This window comes from Pteropus vampyrus, unplaced genomic scaffold (assembly GCF_000151845.1).
Source record: "Pteropus vampyrus isolate Shadow unplaced genomic scaffold, Pvam_2.0 Scaffold199, whole genome shotgun sequence".
NCBI classification, from domain to species: Eukaryota; Metazoa; Chordata; class Mammalia; order Chiroptera; family Pteropodidae; genus Pteropus; species Pteropus vampyrus.
In genome coordinates this window covers 3,106,031-3,125,560 of record NW_011888980.1, presented here as the reverse complement: position 1 = coordinate 3,125,560, position 19,530 = coordinate 3,106,031, and the positions used below count along the sequence as shown (strand labels likewise).

At 39.3% G+C, this 19,530-nt stretch overlaps 1 long non-coding RNA gene across 7 annotated transcripts in view; it reads left to right on the top strand.

The window, feature by feature from the left end:
• LOC105300047 overlaps positions 1–19,530 on the top strand; it is a 48,602-nt gene that overhangs the window by 15,084 nt on the left and 13,988 nt on the right. For all 7 annotated transcript variants that reach the window (XR_002783238.1, XR_002783240.1, XR_002783237.1 and 4 more), the window contains one exon: positions 3,024–3,170. This is a non-coding gene — a long non-coding RNA (uncharacterized LOC105300047). The remainder of the gene's footprint in view (positions 1–3,023; positions 3,171–19,530) is intronic.

Genomic DNA, 19,530 nt, shown 5'->3' with positions numbered 1-19,530 from the left:
GGCAATTCTAACAGAATCAGGGACAGAGAGTGGGCATGTGTAAAACTAAGTTTATACTGACTCATCCTTAGAAATCTGACTGAATCGGGCTTGTATTTAGGCCACAAACACATGTGCGTAAATAAACCAGAAATGTATGACAGTTGCCATGTTTAATAAATTGATTAAAGGCTGAGGTGGAGTTGACTTTAATTTGCTTTCTTTGCCTTTTCTCCAAAGATCAGTTGGAGTCCATACTCTTATAGGAAATCTTCACTCAGGAGTCCAACCGGAAGTGTTCTCTCCCTTCTGCTCACTTCCTTAAGCCCTTATTTATTTATTCACTCAACAGTAGTTTCTTAAGCACATACTATATGCTGGTGACTGTGCATGGTATATAGTGGTGAACCAATATGTGTGATATTGCCCTCATGGAGCTATGTTTTTCTGAGCTGTTCATTTGGCACCATAATATTTTCTCATCTTGTGACATGTTTGATTCTATATTTCCATATTTATAAATGCCTCAAGGGCAGGAAGTATGCAACTAAAGTTGTTTTTAACGAAGTTTTTTAAAATGAAATTGTCATCAGAAGGAATTTATGAGGCATTCGGGAAATATGACATCTCATTTTGGATCTATTTTCTTAGTTATTAATAAAATTAATGTCAAAGAAGAGTGTCACTTTAAATAATGGGCTATAGGTGTTATTCCAAACAAGAAGTTTCAAAAATCAGTGGCTGTGTGAAATAATTGTGAAATATTAAGCAATGTGTTGTTTGTCTTCTCTTCAAATTGCTTAAGTTCTGGCTCCCTGTTCATTGCCTCCAGGGAGAGAAGTGACAGGGCTACAGCAGAGAAAAGATGTTTTCCTGGAATTAGCTTTCAAAATCCTTGTCTCTCAGGGGAATACAGAAGGCTTCCACAGAGAGAAAATGTTTGGGGAAAACATGACTGTGAGCAGAACTTCCTGTTTCACCCGGGACTTCTAAGATTTCCTTGCACTAAGGTGAAGGAGGTGATGATAGCAGAGAGGTGGGTAGGGCTGGGAGAGAGCAAGCTGGTTTTAATGGGGCCTGAGTGGAGAGAACAATGACCATCTCAACAAAAGGCCACCATGAGAGGCTTCGTTTAAGTGTTCAGGCATTGGGTGGAACTCAGAGACCAAGTAACTGAATTATTACCTAAGGACCACTTAGCAGGAGTAGCACTCATTTGAATCTCCAAATTTCCTTTTTCTCTGTCCAACATACTATTTGGAATAGGCTTAGTTTTGCTGCAATAACAAGCAGCCCCAAACCTCATTAGACCTTTATGTTCTTCTATTCATGGTGCCTGTCCGTTGTGCACTGCTGGACATTCTGCCCATCGTCACCTTGGCCCTCTTTATGAGAACCCAGAGGGATACACCAGTTACTATCTGGGCCCAGGGCAAAGGGAAACAGACAAAGCCCAAAATGACTGGTAAAGCTCCATGCAGATATGATGCATGCAACTTTTGCTCACATTTCATTGGCCAACACAAATCATGGACTAAGCCCGATTTCAATGGTGTACCCAGGGGAGGGCAATGTATGTCAGTAACCACCCATACAATCTACTACACCCACCCTGTGTAGTATAAGAAGCCCTTTGCAGTATAACAAGAGAGATAGCATGGGCCCAGGACACCTGGTAGGTACACCTGTATGGGTGAGTTTGTGTGAGTAGGTTGGATGGTGGTGGGTGCACCTATGTCTGCAGATGAACAGAACCAGCCTGAGATACGGCCAAAGCTAGATCAAGACTTCACTTGCTCCTAGGACCAACATGCAATGGCAGCCTCATTAAGAAAAAAGCAAGTGTGCTTCCTGTAGTGGAAATAAATTTTATTTTTGTTTTCCCATTCACTCAAATGGATTAGTTAAACCAGAAAAATATATAATTAATGTTCTTATCTAAGAAATGACAGAAGCCAAAATTGCCTAAAATAATCAAAGTTGACACAGTGACTGGAATTAATTATTAATCTTCACAATGCCTGGTTCTTTATTAATGAATGTATTTACCAGGAAGAAAAGTTTGAGAAACATCTAAAAATCCTCATATTTTGTCGTAAAGAATTTTCTTCTGCTGTTAGTGTTTCTTTCTTTCTTTTTTTTTTTTATACTTATCTCACTACGATTGGGAAATATAAACTTGTAACTTTTGGGATAAAGAATCATATCGAAAACTCTCAATGATATTGTTTGGCCACATGTTGTTTTTAGCATTTATAATTTTAGGAGAGAATCATAAAAGCCAGAAGATGATAATTATCCCCGACTTAGTTAAACTTTGGGGTTTACCAGTTGAATCGAAGAGGTCACCTGCAGTAGCTGACCTAGCCTTACTCATTTCTGTTTGCCAGTCCTGTTGATTATTTCTGCGAAACATCCATCATCCCAATCCTTTTATATTTTTCTTATTAATTTATAGGAGCTCTTATTATATTAAAAATATCGATCGCATCATTCCTGAGGCAAGTTACAAGAGTAGCATCATAGATTTCTCTTAGATACAGAGATTGTTAAAACAAGTGAAGTATTATGCATAACTTTTAAGATGGTTGTTCTAAGAGGGATGACTGCATCAGACTGTCCTGCTTTGAATCATCTCCAGTCATCTGCCTAAAATGCATTTCTCTCCTGAAACCTCATTCTACAAAACATTCATGCTTTTCAACCAAGCTGTCTCTCTTTCTTTAGGCAGCCTTTTCCCATCACCTTCTCCACGTTGCATGCTGCCCTCCATTTCTGTAGGACTGCCAGTCTGTAGCCGTCCATTGTGGCATTTGGTCACAGGCCTCCTTGCATTATTCTACAGGTGCCGCATGTATTTATGTCTCTAAGCCAGAGACTGGGTTTCATGCTTCCTACCTGTCCTCCACGAACCCACTATACTGGTAGTCAGAGACGCGTGTTCCCAAAGAGACAGTAGTCTCCTTGAAGACCAAGTCATGCTTCCTTTCTCTCCTCCATGTTTGCTGCACACAATGCTGGGCCTGCTGCTTGGTACTTGTCAGTGGATTGAGCGGAAGTTGTGAGAAATGGCGAGGGACGGACCAATGCGCAGCTTCTTCCACTTGTCACAGAAGGAAAGGCATGAGAATATTCGGCAGCCTGCTCATGTTCTGCACAATGGACTAGCATCGAGAGGATCCCTCATAAAAGTTAAGTATCACAATAATAGCAAAGAGCTGGAGCAATCTTTACTGAGTTTCTGTTACTTGTAACCAAGAATTTTGAGTAATACTGTGATTTTTTAGTAATTATCTAATAAGGACAAAGTAGAGGTGACACATCACTTAAAAAATCAGGATTGAACATGCCGTACCTATAATTCTATTAATGTTTTTTCACTCTTAAAATACTATAAAAAGATTCTCACACCGCCAAGGATTTTTCTATGATATTTTATTAGTTGTGCCATTATTCAATTTTATGGATTATGATTGTTGAATGTTCGAGTTGTTTCCAATTTTTCAAAATTTTAAACAAGGCTATAATGATCAATCTTATTTACATACCTTCGAGTAACATTCCTGATAATCTGAGAGGTATAAATTTTCAAAAGTAGAGTTTGGGATCAAAAGGCATTCTTATTGTCAGATATTGATAAATTGTGTTTTAGAGAGGTATATCAGAATGCTTTGAGGCTCATTTTTCCACACTCTAATCAGCACTACTTCCTTATCAGGATCTCTGAAACTAGACTACAGTGTTTCAGTTCTGGATCCTCTACTTGCCAGGAATGTGACCCAGCCATGTGACCTCAGGCACATCACTCAACCTCTCTGGCCCCCAGTTCCCTCAGTTATGAGTGGAGATAAAATACTCACATCACCTCTTCCACTTCAATGTGTCCCATGATTAAATAATTCTTATCTTAAAATAGTGAGTGAACTTCCTGGTATTTAGATGGATTCGATCATTTAAAAGGACATTGGCAAGTTATTTGGATTAGAGACACAGCTATCTAGGAGTCTAAGGTAGAAAGTCATACAAAGGATGGAGGTTTATGCATCTCAGGGATGGGGATGGGGATGTTGGGGTCACTAACATGTGTGAGCACTTACTATGTGCCTGTTGTGGACATTATTAGTCTTTTGACCACCCATCACCTGAATCCTTTTTCTGACCTGGGAGAATTTCCTACCTTGTGCATTGTAAGGTCAGAGACATCTCTCACCATACAATCAGAAAATGCCAGATAATCATTCTTCCAGCCTCCTTTGCTAGCAGGGTAGCAAGCTCCAGCGTCTAGGGCTTGGTGACAATGACAGCAGTGTCTCTATCGAAACTGCTCTCTTTTGTGGTGCCTAATCTCCTTTGCTGAGACAAGTCTGAGCCTTGTTCTCCAGCCTTCATAGAGAATCTGATTTCTGTTTTGTTTTAACATTTTATTATAGAAAATTTCAAGTGCCTGCATGCGCACACACATAAGAACAGCAAAATAAATCATTCACGTATTCATAGCAATAACTAACATTTTGCCAGCCCTGTTTCTTCTATACTCCTCTGCCCCAAGCCCCTGTCCTCAAACAGAACTTCTTTCCCAGGATTTTTTTTTTTTTTAATTTAAAACTCAGACATTGTATTTCTTCACCTATAAATACCTTAGTGTATTAGCCTCCGATAAGGTCTCTTTAAGAGTCATAACCTCCATAACTATATCATACCAAACAAAATCCACAATAATTCTTTAATGCCATCTAATATCCAGCCATATTATAATTTCTCCAATTGTTTTCTTTTACAGTGGGTTTGCTTGAATCAGGATCCAAATAAAGCCCACCAGCTGCCTTTGCTTATATGTCTCTTACGTCCGTCTCTTTGATTCGACAGCATCCGCCATTTCTTTTCCATACTTTTCATTCATTGGCAAAAGAGTTCATTTTCCCTGTAGGACCCAGTATTCTTGTAATTAATTCCTTTTCTGTTTCAATCAGCCAGAGTAGACTTCAGTTGATTGCAACTAAGAATTGTGAATGAAACACAAGCTTTGTAGGGGTCCTAGTTTTACAGAGGAGGAAACTGAAGTTCATGGGGGTTAAGTAACTTGCTAAGTTTTCAAAGCTACTAAGTGTCACAGCTGGAGTTGAAAGTCAAAGCTCTGGCTCAACATCTCTATGTAGTCATCATGCTCTTTCCCAGTTCCCTTGCACCTCTAGCATCCTAATACTTCATGCCTCTTTCCTCGACCCCAAGCTTACTTCCACCAGCAGTGCACCCCAGGAAATCAGAACTCCTTGTTTCTCACTGCCAGTGATAATCTCTGTTTAACTCGACAAGTATTGGCTTTATTCAAATCCATTACATTTCCTGCCAGAATACAGGTGCAGATGTGAGTAAATACAAATGTGTTTTACATATATATCTTTATCTTAAATGCACTAGGCCACTGGTTGTCAAAAGTGCAGTCCCCAGCCCAGTAGCACCAGCATCACCTGGGAACCTGTTAGAAGCCCCACCCTAGATCTACTGAATTAAAAACACAAGAGCTGGGGCCAAGCCATCTGTGGTTTTAACAAGCCTTCTAGTAATTCTGACACTTGCTCAAGTCTGAGAACCATTGCACCAGGCACTCCCGCCTACGCATTCCCGTAACATCACGTTAACATAAAAAAGTCCCACATGGTTATTCTTGCCTGCTTACATACACCTCTAATACTGCATGTAGAATGCCTTGTCTTCATTGGCTGGACATTTTTCTATTGAGTTCTCCAGTGGACTCTTTGGTATTTAGGGAAAGGTTATTATTTTTTAATGTTATAATTTAACCTCACATTCCTTATGTTAAAATCATGGTATTGAATGAAATCTCACATTTCAGATGCTAAAACCTCGTTCTTATCCTGTGAAAGTAATATTTGTTAGAGTCAGAACTAGATAGTTTGCACCCAGGCAAATGGCTCAAGATTACCTTCAAATTACAGAAGCTCCCAGAAGCCGAGGGGGTGTTCTAAAGGGTCAGATTGGGCTCCCGTGGGGGACGGAAGCTCCCTATCCCTGGCGCGGTCTCTGGTTCCACTTGTCTCCGCAGGCCAATGGAGGGACTAGAGAGGCTCCAAAAGCTTGAAGAGACAATAACGGTAGGTAGGGATACGTGCTTGCTGGGTAGGAAGAAGGCTTAAAACTTTGTAAAATCTTTAAAATTCATTCATAAAAATGTCCGGGTTCTGTTTTTGTGCTCTGGGCTAAACCCCATTTGCCCTGTTTTGTTCTATCCTGATTTCCTTACCCTGAGCCATCTGGCTAAAAGTCCTGTCACTGGACTTTTGCCATCTCACTCACAATGGATAAGGACAGGCACTTGGCTCGCCATCCTCTCAGGCCTCCGATGTATGTTCCTGGTGGAGCAGCATCTGATCCTTGCCCTTCCCCTGGTATCGCTGGCCGTCAGCCTCCACGCCTTCTGACACAACTGGATCCTCGTCCCTTGCGGGGGGGACGAGGATCCAGTTGTGTCAGAAGGCGTGGAGGCTGACGGCCGTCAGTGGTGTGCTTGCTCCCTGCTCAACCTGAATTCTGCATTCGCATTTTAAGCCCTATTGGGAGACAAAGAAGAACTGCAGGACCATTCGTGCAAGCCACCATCTGTTTTTCCTCTCCTGTCCTAGCTTTTTTTTGTCTCCTAATTTTTATTCTTTTCTGGGACTGAGTAATACTTGAAGACATATTTAACACTTTCTTCTCAACCTCTTCATAGAGTCTCCCTCCCACTCTGCAACCTTCTAGGCCATACTAAATTTCCCACCAGTGAGAAACAGGCTGATCTTACTAAAGTATGTTCAACTATAGCTGTGATGTACGTACGTACGCTTGCACACATGTGTGCGTGCGCACACCACACACACACACACACATACACACACACACACACACACACACACATACACACACACACAGAATGTCTTTAGGTTTGCTTCTCCAGAAAGTTAATGAAATATCCCCATGGCAACTAAAACCACCAACACTGATTTTACATAGTAACAAATTGAAAATTTCTGGAAAGAGTTTGCCCTATAATGTTTGCACTTAATGTTTATAATTTGTGTCAGATCATGTCTTATCCAAGACATCACTCCCCTTCATTAAGTGAAAAGTAAATACATCTCCAGTGTTACAAAAACAAGCTGCTGTTTACCCAGAGCCAGTTATCTGAACCCAAACCCTCTTTCTTGGAGACTGAAGGGGGAGATTGGCCTGAGACCAGTCTTTTCAAAGTGAATAGGCAGCGATTCATGTGCCATGGTACCTGGCCTAAGAGAGCAATAAAAAACTCTTTTAACCCCCACCCTCACTGGGTTTCTCCATTTCTTTTAACACTGTCATGAGCTCTCACCATGATACAAGTATGTGCCTGAGGATCACTTACTTCTCTTGGCATAGGAACATTTCAGGGATTTATGCTCTCCCATCAGCCTCTCCTTCCCCTTGGCTCCTTCTCACCAGGCTCCAGAATGAAAAATGAGAACACTCCAATCTTGTATATTAAGCCATAACTAATTATTATTAGATCAGTTTTCACTTTTTCCCAATGCAACTGTCAAAGGCAAAGGTCTTAATTTACTAGTTCCAGTAGGCCCGAAGCTAGGGTAAAAAGGAGGATGAGAGGTTCCAGGGGTGGACTGATTCAACTGGCTCAAAAGCTCAGTAAAAAAGCTTGACGGCTATTGAAAGGAATGGACTCCAGTCTTCTTGCTGGAATTGCTGCTCAAATGCTGTAAAATGTTGTTGATATTCTCTGAACCAAAGAGAAATGCCTGCAGGGAAGATAGAGTCATTCTGAATTCAGCTGTGAGACCACATAAAAGCTGGGCACTGGGGATGTACAGCCGCCAAATTTCACATGTGGAAGAAACCCCTGGTGGTAACCTGTGAGTGCCACAAACTCTTCAAATCATGAGTGAGGAGACCAGATTTGAAAGACACATCGACACACCCCTCCCAGCCCAGGCCGCCTCTTTCCGTGGCAATCTGGTGATCGTGTCCACCATTTTGTCATCACGGGGCAGTGAACGGGCCATGAATCAATGGAAAGTGCGAGAATAAAATCCAGAGGCCCCGTATCCCACTCCTGTGTTTTGGTGCGAAGAAAAAATTCAAGATGATTCAAATCAAGTATATTAAGTTCTTCCAAGAGGCATGTCAAGTCTCAGAATCCGAGCAGATGCACAGATACCAGGGATTTGCATCCTGTGGCTTGGGATGGGACAGCCTAAGACTGAGCTCCAATTCTGTCCTTTAGAAATTTTAACCTTGGGCAACCTCATTATGGCTAAAAGCTGTTTCCTCTTGGTACAATGGAGAGCATAGCACCTCATTCATGGAAAGTCTATGAGAATTTAAAGTGTTTAATGTAGGGGAGGCAGATGGGGGGAAAATTTAAATCATTTCTTCAATTAAAAAATTTTTTTTTAATTTTTAAAAAGTGTTTAAAAATTTAGTTACTAGCACATAATAAGCCCTCATAAATATTGGATAATATTTTTCTTGCACTGCAGTTAGTAGTAGTTGTAATAGTTGTAATATTGGAAAAATCATTCAGGGTTCTAAAATTTCTAGAAAACTGTTAGATACTTAAAATGTGAAATTAAGAGAAAGTCATGAATTCTATACCATCATGGGACCTTAACTTTTAAGACTCACCTCATCTAAAGGAAATGTCAAAACTGTATTCACTAGTGCAAGTGACTTCCTTTCTCTAGTCTATTTCTTCATAAAAGCTCTTTGAGTGAAAACCACATCCTTAGCCCTCCCTGGCCCCTTAGCCTGGTCTCCCTTGTGGTGTCAGAGTCCTGATGCAAGCCACCACTGTGTGTAAGGCTGTGGGAACCTAAGGTACCATCCTCATCCTGCCTTTTCATCCTGTAAAATGGCATTACCTGAATGTCAGCTACTGTTTGCTGAATTATTATAGCCAGGATATCTGTGACTGCCTTTGACATAGCTCTAGGACAGGAATGTACCATAGAGAGAGGGTGGAGACTTCTTTGCAAGGATAAAAGGTAAAAGAAAAGATGTGAAAAGGAGAGGGAAATGAGCAGGGGTGAAAAAAGCATGGAGAGATGAAAAAGAAAACACAATTTGCCGCCTTGCCAAATCAGGGAGGGATTTGCTTATGATCCTATAAGTTTCGAAGAATTTTGTTTGTTAATTTTTTTTGGCGGGGGCAGCAGACAAAACCACTTGCATTAGAGCTGGGAAAAGGCAGTTATTAGGGTGTAGACTGTGGATTCTAGAAAGTCACGGACAGAAACCATCTAAGATGGGAGCATCAAGAAAGAGTGTCAGGGGTGAGAAATTTCAAGAGGAAAAGGCTTCCTGATTTTTGGTGATTCCAAGTGAAGTGACAGTTCTCACAAGGTGAGAAATCTGAAGCATGAATAAGAGAAAGGGGATTTACTAGCTTCAAAGGGAAGCCACTAAATTAATGTTACATTTTGCATTTGTATTGATAAATTCTGTTCCACTGGTGCTTAAGACTGGAACTAAGGACAGATTTCTGTTTTGAGAAGTTACTATTTTCTAGAGCTAATAGATCTTAGAAAGATTAGGATAGAAACTTGTACATTTGCTCAAATCAAATGTATATAGGCATATTATATAAGTGCATATTTGTACATGTTTTTTAATCCTTAAAAGATAATCAAATTATGGTTTTAAGAATGGAATCCTTTTGATATTATAACTTCACACTCCTTATTCTTATCCCAAAACTGTGAGTGCAAATTTTTTTTGGATAGATAGTAAGTCCCACCTCCCTCAAGTTTAGCAGGGTTCATATGGGGATAGAGAGATTTGACATCTCTGAAAATCAAATCCCAGGTCCTGAATGCTAGCTCTCAAATTCAGGACTCACCTAAAATGGACCATCAGAGTTGATATCTGTAGTACACACAAGTGCCTAGGCTACACTGCAGTGCAAACAACCTAAACTCTTAATCAACACATGTGTACAGTATTTTTGATCCATGCATGGGAATCCTTGTGTGCAGAGCGCCGACTTAAGTTATACTGGATTTGCTACTGCGTGGGTGGTTAGCACCTCTAACTTCCATGATGTTCAAGTGTAAGTTGTATTTCTTGCTCACTCTGGTCCACTCAAGGTCTTGTAGGCAATCCTGGTAGGTATTTTCCATGTGAGTCTTGGTGTTGCTTCTTCATGCCCCCCTCCAAGTCAGGTAAAGAGAGACAGAGTTCAATGCTTTACCTGGAAGTGAAAATGCCATTTCTGCTCACACTTCATTGGCGTAAGCAAGTCATATGACCATGCCTAACTTCAAGGAAGGGATAAAAATTTCCAGAAGGAGAGAACAACAGTAATCCTACCACAACGTCAGTCATTCTGAAAATGAAAAAGCAAACAGCACCATTGTCCTATCTAAGCAATCTCATACTTCAGAGGCATTAGTCATTCATTAGTCCACCTGACTCCTCAGTTTATGTGGCCACCCTTCTTATTCCATTACACATCATACATTAATTATCCTGACAATAACTGACTCTTTCCTTAGATGGTCAAATAATACACCTCGATTAAATTCAAAATTTACCCACTCTTGCTAGATTTTTGACATAGCTTAATTAGAAACTTAGAATTTTATAAATGCAGAAATTAGCCAAATGGCCTCAGAATTCTGATATCATGTTCACACATAACCTCACTGCCATCAAGTACGTGAGAGTAGGCATTATTCCATTGACTTAGGTTTGTGAGAATAATGCTTCTGAGATTATTAATTTTCTCCTAAGAATTTCATCAAACTTTTATTAAGCTGCAACCTTTCGACAATGCTTTCTGAGTTATGACTTCAAAGAACACAGCTTTTTTCCTACTTTATTATAATTATTTTTTCTTTAGTAATATAATTATTCAAAATACATACGAATAACTATTAACTAGTAAAATAATAGTTTATTTGTCCAGATACAATTTTCTTTGCAAGCTTAACTATTTAAGAATCTTGAAGGAATTTGAAATAATAGCATCATAAATAGTTTAAAGGAATGTCACAGAATATATTTGCTCTTACTTTTCCAATAATCTCAATAAACTTCATATGATTACTCAGGCATACATTAAGCTGGGGATTGGAACTGAATCCCTGCCTCACAATATAAAAGCAATAAAGAAGACAAAAATGCACAAAAAAATGAACCTAAGGATTTAAAAAACAGTCATCTTTAAGTGTGATCCTGTCCACCTCCACATCTTTGAAGGGCAATGCAACACAATAAAAATATTGTTTACATAAAGCTCTCAAACAACAGTTATATAATATTAATATAACTGTTGTAATTCAGTTATATTAATATTATATAACAGTAATAATATCCACACTATTAAAAAAATGTTACCACATATTATTATATGTGTAAGATACCACATGTTATTAAATATGTAAGGTACCTAGGAGAGAATTGAACAAAAGATTTGCAAGGCTTAAAAAAAATTGTAAAACTATGTTGAAAGGCATCAAGAACCCCTAAATAAATTCAAGATTTTTAACAGCAAAAACCTGGAAATAACCCAAATATCCAATGAAAAAAGAATGAATGGGGCATATTATAGACATGGATAAGAAGACTCTATCATAGATATACCAGTTCTCCTTAAATAAACTATCAATCCTGCACAAATTCGTCCCAGGACTTGAGGAACTGATTCTAACAAGTATGTAGAAAAGCAAAAGGCCAAGAATAGCAAAGACTCAGAAGAAGGAAAAAGTGAGGGGAGATTGCACCACCAAAATCTAGGTTTATTGAAAAGGTATAATAAATAAGTCAACATGGCATTGGTGCAGATATAAGCTAATAAGCCAATGAAAGCAGAAGAGAGATCCTGGGAATAGATCCAAGCATAAATGGAAACTTTATATACTGCAGGTAGCACTGCAGATTACGGGGGGAAAGATGGATTAAGGAACATATGGTGCAGAGTTCATTGGTTATCCTTGTTGAAATGAAATGAAATTAGGTCCCTACCACGCATAGTATATATACTACACAGTATCAGGTGGACTGAAGGATTAAATATGAAAAGCAGAACTTCAAAAGTTTTAGAAGACAACATAGAAGAGAATATCTATTGTTTTTTTTTTTTTAATTTCACTGTGGGAAAAGATTTCTTAAGCAAAACAAAGAAAGCCAAGCCATAAAAGAAAAGGTAGAAAAATTAGATATATAAAAAATATAAATGTTTATCAGAATACAACTTGAAAAAAGCATAAAGAAAACCCATAAACTGGGAGATAATACTTGCATCATATAACAAATGTGTGTGTATACATATATATCAAAAAAAACAAAAGCAGAAAATAGAAAATTATCAAAATGAAAATAGAAAAGAAAATAGAAAAATAAGCAAAACAGGAATAGGCATCTCACAGAAAAGGAAATCCAAATGGCTAATAAACATACTAAAAAACCATTAGTAATCAGGGAAATACTAAAATGAAATCACATGTACCTTTTATATTCACCGAATAGACAAAACCATCAAAGGAAAGTGGTTACAGAGGAAGGTGGTACAATCACTTTAGAAAATAATGTATCATTACCTGGTAAATATGAAGACATACATGTCTGATGACCCAGCACTTCCGTTCCCAGGGGCTGCACATCTGCACCAGGACACATGACTAAGATGTTCATAAATTTATTGTTTATAATAACAAAAATCTAAAACTAGTAGCAGGGAAATGAATGAATGAATTAAAGGATCTCTATCTAGCTATCTATAAAGAGCACATGCAATATGATTCCATTTATGTGAAATTTCAGAATAGAGAAAACTAATAATATCTTGTTTAGGGATATATTCACATATAATAAAAGCTATGAAGAAAGACAAGAGAATGATTTACACAAATTTAGGAGAGTGCTCAGCTCTTAGAGCAGGGACACAAATCCAGCCTGGGAGCGGCACACAGGGGTCTTCAGAGGAATTGGTATCATTCTATTCCTTAAGCCTAGTGGTGAATATATGGGTTTTCATCTTCTTATTTTATATCTTTCATGCAGTATGTATATTATTTTCTTAATGTTTGCACGAAATATTTTATAATGTCACTGCCAATTTCCAGAGGTTGTTTTGTATAAGGATAGTATTAAGTTGAATAATAATAACTTTTAGAGCATGTGAATAGGACAGACAATATTTGTTGTCACTGTCAGGGATGTGACTAATTGTATTAGTCACATCAAGGTTTGGACTGAGACCATCACTTTTACGATTACGAAAATATTCCTCATCTCTTTTAAAAATATGTATTTGTTCTATTAATAAAAAATGCATAATCCCTAGCATGGCACTTAGAGGTCATTTAATAAATATTTGTTGTGCAACTGAGCAAATGGATGGAAATAAGCAAATTCTTCCATGTTTTACAGTTATTTTTTGTATAATGGTGTCAGTTACCACCCACCCCAGGCCCACTCATGGTTCAGCCATAAAATCCTGCTATCCATGCGCTGAATATTGCTCAGGCCCTGAGTCAATGGAAGCCTGGATAGTTGAATAAAATGGAAAATTTTCTTTCCACTGATGACCCGGGGTCTAGCCAATGTCTGCTGTCTTGACCTGGTGTCAAGTGTGCTTGGGGCGAACTTGGTGTCAGGATACAGCACCAGACATGCCCAATTTTCCGCCTGCTAAGCACACTCCCTCTGTGGAGGCCAGAGTCTGCCCAGAGACATGGAAAGGGTCGCGCTATGGACCAGACGATGTCATATCTTACAGGGTTCCTGAAGTCAAAGTGGGGAGCCCTTGATGCAAACGAGCAAGGAGAATGAGTCTGCTGTCTGCGAAGTACTAGCTGAGCAGAGGATGTCGGCTGGGGGCTGGGCTTCCATTTTAAGGCAGCCATGGTGGGCCACATGCATAATAAAATGCAATAAGCCTACGCAGAGAGAACGGCAGATGAGCAGAAAGAAAAAGAGTTGAAAAAAATACAGGGAGAGAAGTTTAAAATGACTTCTTGGCTCTTATGAAGTTAGGTGACTTAATAAGCCCTGAAACAACATAAACAAATAATAATAGAAAATTAATGGAGCAGCAATACTTACAAAGTGTTTACCCTGTGCCTGCACTTTAAAGGTAATTCACTGAATTCTTGCCTGTGAGTTACAAATTCCCATTTTACAGAAGAGAAAACTGAGGCTTAAATATTTTAGCTAATTTGCTCAAGCCGAGCATGGAACAATGCCTTGAATCTAGGCAGTATAGCATGGAACAATGCCTTGAATCTAGGCAGTATAGCTCCAGAGGCCATGCTCTTGATCTTGATATTCTCCTGTCTCTCCAAGGGTCTTCATGTGAGTTTGTTTACTTGCAAACAGTCCCTAACTGAGTAAGACAAATTCTTTTGAGAAAACCACACTGTTGCCCTGCTCTGTAAGCTCTATTGTGAACAATTAGTTGTACGGACGGTCTGCCTGGGCTCCAAGTCCTGAACCTCTTCCCGTTGTCTGAGGACTTGAACTTACACTACCATTAGCCCAGTTCCCTGAAGACTTGACCCCTTCGCATAGTCCCAGTTTACCCTTATCTTTAGTGCTTCAGTGTCCACTGTTCTGAAGAAATGGCTCAGAAACTCAAAGCTCTGAAGTTTTCCCAAACTCATGTTCTTCAAAATACTATTTCTGAAAGATGTTAAGGGTTCTGCAGAACAAACGAATGAACAAACAAAAACTTTTTAAAAACTGGGCTAAATGTCATTCCAAGAGGCTTGTCTGCCTGTGTCCAGCATCTAGACCAGAGGGTGGCAAACTGCAGTCCTTGGCCCAAAAACAGCCTGCCACTTGTTTTGGTAAATAAAGTTTTATTGGCACACGGCCATGTCCATTTGTTTACATATGGCTGCTTTTGTACGAGAATAGCAGAGTCGAGTATTTGCAACAGAGCCTGTATGGTCTGTGAAGTCTGAAATATTTACTATCTCTTTAAAGAAAAATTTTGCTGACTCTTGACCTAGATGCATGGAAAAACAGTCATCCTCACAGTATGATTCAAAAAGTATGCTTTAAAGTTGGGCAGCTCCAAAACCTCCCCTTTCTTGCTGGTACAACGAATGCATTTCCACCAGCATTTCCACCATCAGGTACTCACACATGTGACTTTCTCTCCTAGTGATAGCATACTAATATGTCATTTTGCGCCCAGACTGGTTGCTCACGAGTTTCCCTACCCTAAATATATTGCGTTTCCTTTACAAAAACCAACACCATAAATAGAAAATGTGTGCTGTGCTATGCTCTTAGCAGACATGTGTTACCTTATTTTATTATGAAAATGATTTTTTTATTTTCTGCAATAGTTATTCAGATTTCCTTCTGGTTGCTATAATTCACTTCATTTAATAGAAATGAAATGTACCTAGCCAAAAACAGAAAGAGAAAAACAATATTTAATACTTCAAGAGGCAAATGTTATTATTTCTATTTTTCAGAGGAGGAAACTAAGGCTCTGAGAGATTAAATTGCATGCCTTAAAATTATAGAGATGAAAAAGGCAGCAAATGCTGTGTGTGAAAGGCTCTGAGAAGTCATGGAGTAAAGAAATTTGACTAAGCTTTTTTTAAGCCATCATTCTCCAGGTTTTTTTTTTTTTTTTTTTTTTTAAGATTCTTTATAAGATCCTAAGAGTTGGTTCTCTGAGGAAAAGCACTAGGAGGTTGCTTCTCTTCAGAGGGGATGTCACGACTAGTCACAGAACAAAAACATGCCCATGATTGAAGACACACTTGACTTTGTGGAGCTCTTGAGGTCTGGAGGGAAAAGCCTGCATGTCGGCATTACAGAGATCAGGCACCAGCTTGCTACCAGGAAAGAATTTTAAACAACCCAGGTTTCAGTTCCCTCCTCTGTAAACCCCATGGGGTTATGGAGACAGTGACATGAGATCATCCATTTCAGCCTAAATTGAATGACATACAATAGGCACTCGGAAAAGGGGGGATAATATTATATTTCATAGGCGCAGGTAGAAAAAGTAGGGAGTAAAAATGAATCAGAAGCTCTGCTAAAAAGAAGAAGGAGAAACCTTCTGTACCTGATTTCTCCATCTCGTCTGCCTTGCCCAACTCAAATCACGCCCGTTGCTCCACCTACAGCAGACAAGAACTGCCATGGTGGAAACAGAGTACAGGGATTGCACATAGTTACATCTAATAACTGTATTAAAAACCAAGTAAACCCTAGAGCATTTTATTGTTCCCTTCCCCATTTGTGTCCTCAGCCTCTAAGCTGGGATGTTTTGCCCTTCCTGACCCTAAGGACAGTGCATCAGATGAACTACATTTTCCCAGGGTTGATGGAATAGAGGAGGGGAAGCGGGGAATCTCACCCTTTTATTTTGGCAAAGGTCTTATGAGGACACACTTCTTATGCTCCCTGGAGGCGGGAGCTGCCTGCCAGCCTGGAGGCTGGGACCCCAGTCTCCATTTCACCAATCAGAAAGACTGAAACACTCAGGATTTAAAGGACTAGTTCACTGCAGGCCAATTTCTAGGCTTCTACTGGCTTACAAACCAGATCTCTGGGGGTTTTGCCTTTGTTCCTGAGTCTGCTAGGATTCTGGAAAGACAGCTCTTGTGCGATGGAACAAGCCCATGATCTAGGACAGGGGTGGGCAAACTTTTTCTATAAAGGGCCAGAGAGTAAATAGTTCATGCTTTGCAGGCCATATGGTCTCTGTCACAACTACTCAACTCTGCCCTTGTAGCAAGAAAGCAGCCATAAATAATATGTAAATGTGGCTGAGCTCCAGGAAAACTTCATTTGCTCCAAGGAAACCTCATTTTTGGACACTGAAATTTGAACTTTATATAATTTTTTTGTGTTACAAAATCATCATCTTCTTCTCCTTCTCCTTCTTCTTCCAACCATTCAGAACTGTTAAAACCACTCTTAGCTTGTATGCCATACAAAAACACATGATGGGTATGATTTGGGCTGTGGCTGCCATTTGCTGAGCCCTGGTCTAGAAAATCTTCAAGGTTCTGGATGAGGGACTTTGGACAAGCCTCTTACATTCTGCAAATATAAGTCGGAGCATATACCAACCAGCAATGAGATAACATGAAATAATGTCTGTGGGATTGCTCTGATAACTATAAGGTGTATTTAATCAATTAACATTAATATTACCAAGTAAGTCTTCAAGCAAAAATGTTGATTCCAACATAGAAAAACGTGTAAATTATCCAGGGATCATTTAAAGGAGGAGAATTTCAACCTCTGTGGGGGAAAATACAGCTTAGATGATCTTTTCCAAGTGTTTTGTATTTTGAACAAAAAAACCACAACCAAAATGTGACTCGTGGTTTTGGATGTTGGAGGGTTTTTTGCCACCACTTATATTATTTTAAAAGTCATAAAAAATCAACCACAAAATATCTAATTTCTCAAATTATTATTTATGACCATTTAATTAATTACACGGTAGGTTGAAGCTTTTCTTCCACAGTTTCTCTCTGTGTAGCAGAAACCTTTTCTATGGCTTCTCTCTTTGCTAAGAACACCTGAAAGAGGGCAATAGTCCTTGATGTCAATGGAAACAGAAGCAAATGCGATGCTTTCGGGACATGAATGATCTCCCAGCTTCGGGCTGACAGATGTTCTGGGGCCTGTGGGGTAGGAGAAAATAAGTAGAAAAATGAGTCTCCAGCCAGAACCCTCAAAGTCTTGCATTCCCCTAGCTTTCTTCCAGGGGGTGTTTTGAGTCACATTCACACTGGCCACAATGGAGAAAAGCCTGTGGTGTTCCCCAAAGAACGGGGCTTTACAAGTGCCCACTGAGGAGAGGCCTCTGGCCCAGACATGGGAAACTTGTTCCTAAAGGCAGGGTCCGAGAGAGCATTCAAAAACCATGGCTTCAAGAGGACATTAGCAACTCTGATGAAATGAAGAGAAAGAATCGTGACAGGTGTTGCTACGCAGAGAGAAAGGAGAATGCCAGGGAGGAAAGAAAAAGAAGCTAAAGAAATTTGGTGCGCTTCATTTTTTAATTTAATTTAATTTGATTTAATTTAATTTAATTCTATTTTCTTCTATTTTATTTTCTAAAAATGAGAAATGTAGAAGCTGACATTATAAATGAGGTAGTCAGCTAGGTAGGCATATGCCACTGTAAGAAACAACCTCCAACTCACAGTGACTTAATACATAGTGTTCATTTCTCACTCATGCGATGTCCCCTGCAGGTCTGCCGATGCCCAAGGGCAATTCACCTTGATGTGGAGACAGTGATCCAGGCTTCTACTATTCCATGTCTCCTGCCTGAACTCCTGGCTCCGTGATCCCTTCAGAAGGGAAAGAGAGAGCTGGCAAGTCACATGGGATCTTTCTAGCTTCACCCTGGCACTTGCACTTACAGTCTATTGGCCTGGACAGATCACGTGGCTCCACCGTTCCTCAAGTGGGCAGAGTCCTGAGCATTCTTGAATCATAGTTTTAAATTCACCTTTTATACATAAATCAGATTCTTCCCTTTGTGATCTCATTGTGTCTGGCACAAAGCCCTGCTAAACTCCTCCAGTTTTTCCCCAAAGTGCAGAGAGCTGAGTAAGCCAAATGTTGCTCCATCTCACTGATCTTTAACTTCACTTGATATTGCGTTTTCTCCATTATTACAATGTAATCCATTGCTATAACAATCAGAAGTGGGCTACGCCCAGTATGACTATTGCTAAAGATTTAACCCTACTTGGTTTAATGCCCTCTGTGTTCTTGGCTCACCTCGCTGTTTTAGTTGCAAAAATGCAAAATATTCTACAGTCTCTTCTTTTGTTTGTCTTGCAAAATATTCTACAGTCTCTTGTTTGTCTCGCCCCAAGGCATATTAGGTACCCTTTTCCCTAATTTGTAAACTTAACTTCTTTCCCCCCCGCCCCCCCTCACTAAACTTGACATTTTCCCCCTCCACTATTAATTCCTTCCCTACTCCTTCCTGAAATTCCCCTCTACCCATTCAACATGGGACCATCTAGCTTGTCATCACCTCATTAGTCTGGACCTCAGTTTCTTCATCCATAAAATGGAAAGTTAGAGTGAGCTGTGTCCTTCCAGTTCTGATGGTCTCACAGTGAGCATAGAACCTTCTCTGTTTGTCTCTTATGGGGTGTGCTAATGAGGCAATCAAAACCTGACATGTTTTAAATAGAAAAAAATAAACTCTATGAATTGAACTTTGAATTGGAAATTTCTTCAGTTTAAAAATTTCACCTTTCTTTAATTTTCTCAAATAGCTTTTTATGAATAGGATCATTTGAAATTATTATTTAATTTACATAATTCATTATATGGTTACTCTTAGATTTATGCAGTGTTGTGAATCATAAATAATGAAAATATCAAGTTCTCCTAAAAGAATTAATGGAGTTGATTCCTATGTATTTTCCTTTCATGGTGTTTATAAAGACTTGAAACCAGAAGGAAATAAAAATATGAAGTTAATTTCGAAGTTAATGTCCACCTACATTGATGAGATGCTTATATAGAAATATGATCATTTACTTGTAAAAA